This window comes from Triturus cristatus, chromosome 6 (genome assembly GCF_964204655.1).
Source record: "Triturus cristatus chromosome 6, aTriCri1.1, whole genome shotgun sequence".
In the NCBI taxonomy this organism is placed as follows: Eukaryota; Metazoa; Chordata; class Amphibia; order Caudata; family Salamandridae; genus Triturus; species Triturus cristatus.
The window spans coordinates 788,568,483-788,570,954 of NC_140589.1; positions in this window are offsets into that span (position 1 = coordinate 788,568,483).

The window sequence follows — 2,472 nt, forward strand, 5'->3', positions numbered from 1 at the left end:
TGCAGGGGGAATAACCAACTACAATTCCCAAGCTCCTCCACGGCGGAAGCCCGCCAACGCCAGCATCGTTAGCGCCTGGAGGCGCATATAATCCCAGACTTCCCCGGCAGAGCGGGTGTTCGTGCCTGCCATATCAGAGTGTACTGGGAGCCTACCTGAGCCAAGCATCTGTTGAGAACCGGGAGAACCGGGGGAACGCGACTCCTCCCTGCCGCCGCCGCATCTGTTAATCTCTCGAGCGGCCGCAGTGTGCAGGGGGAATAACCAACTACAATTCCCAAGCTCCTCCACGGCAGAAGCCCGCCAACGCCAGCATCGTTAGCGCCTGGAGGCGCATATAATCCCAGACTTCCCCGGCAGAGCGGGTGTTCGTGCCTGCCATATCAGAGTGTACTGGGAGCCTACCTGAGCCAAGCATCTGTTGAGAACCGGGAGAACCGGGGGAACGCGACTCCTCCCTGCCGCCGCCGCATCTGTTAATCTCTCGAGCGGCCGCAGTGTGCAGGGCGAATAACCAACTACAATTCCCAAGCTCCTCCACGGCGGAAGCCCGCCAAGGCCAGCATCGTTAGCGCCTGGAGGCGCATATAATCCCAGACTTCCCCGGCAGAGCGGGTGTTCGTGCCTGCCATATCAGAGTGTACTGGGAGCCTACCTGAGCCAAGCATCTGTTGAGAACCGGGAGAACCGGGGGAACGCGACTCCTCCCTGCCGCCGCCGCATCTGTTAATCTCTCGAGCGGCCGCAGTGTGCAGGGGGAATAACCAACTACAATTCCCAAGCTCCTCCACGGCGGAAGCCCGCCAACGCCAGCATCGTTAGCGCCTGGAGGCGCATATAATCCCAGACTTCCCCCGCGACGCGGGACGCGCGCGGGCGACGCCGGGAGAAGCCCGGGACAAGGGCGGGACCGTCTGAGGCCGTCCGAGGTCGGACTAGGTTGGGTTGGGCCAGGGACTCTGCCTGAAATTTCTTCTGTACCATTTATGTACCCACGAGCAGTGCGGTCTACACAGGGTAATTATTACATCTATCTGTATACTGTGTTCTAAGTGTATTGATTATCTTAGGCACCTTATTTGTCTTACTCATGCCTGGGAAAAAACAAACCGCAGCAAATAATACTTTAGATAACTACCTGATCCAAGTTGTGGCCAAAATCAATAGTGACAGGAGATCCTCATTGGGATTGGATTCATCTAACCAATCCCATATGGCCGATAAAGAGTATGGGGATTCTTTGGCTTTACACAATAGTAGTGCATCCTGTGCGGCTCATGTCCCTCTATTCGATACGGACCCCATCCTGCCTAGTGGAGTAGTCGCACTTATTGAAGCCAATAGCGATAGTGAAGGGGTGTCAGTGATATCCACCAACATTGAGTCCCCTCCTTCTATTATCCCTGTACCAGCTCCGAGGGTTACTCGGGGTAAAAGCAAGGCTATCCAAAAAAGAGGGGGTCTAAGATCAGGCAGAAACAAAATTGCAACCCCTTCGAGGAAAATATCAGTTGACGAGGAGGAGGAGGTTGATCTGTTCAGTGAAGCTCATGTTACCCTTTCTAACGCTCAATTTACTAAACTATGGAGTATGATGGATACAAAAATTAAAGGTATAGTCAAACCCCTGGTTAGTAAAATTGACAAATTAACCGCCGAGGTCAACAGACTAGGTGGTTTATTGGAGAGAATTTTGGTGAAGGAAGGAAATAGTACTGAAGTTGTTGTAGAGCCAGTATTGAGCAAAACAACACTTGCTGAGAATAGGGGATCTGTCTCCAATCCTATACCACTGCCTAATGTATCTAGTGGTGCCTTTGCTGATCCACCCCCGGTCGCTCCCACCAATACTTCTAATATGGGGAAAGGGTCTTCCGAGCTTGTAGTTGAAGCCTCTCCATTAGTTCTTGTTCTTGCAAATGTTCCCCCTTTGGCTTCTGGGGAGGTTGAATCTGCCCCTTCTCTATTAAACAAATCTTTATCATGGCTTACCAATAACATGATAATAACACCTTGGGGGAAGCAACAATTAGCTGTGGAACTTGCTAATGCCAGAAGGGTTGAGTGGATTGGTAATAGCGTCAAGAGGTTCAAAGGGGATTGTGTTATTCTAACTTTCACTGACCCTGAGGTTTTATCAAATATTCTACCTAACATCTTGCCTCCACAGCGGAGGTTAACTTCAATTGTACCACTAACCCTGGACTTTTTCTATTCTCGGAAAGGAAGAGGAACGAACCCTAATATACTAAGAACTAAATGGAATGTTGTGACCAATAGGAGTAGTAATGATGTTGAATTTCGTGAATGGGGTCTATGTGTGGAAAATAGGTTTTCTGCCCTGTCAAACCTGAATGCTTGCGATTGACAACCATCCCTCCGTTTATCTGAATCACCCTGTACTGATGAGTTGGGCCAACGAGAAGGTTCCCGTCCTGAGATTGTTAACTCGGAGGCTATAGCTGGTTTAAT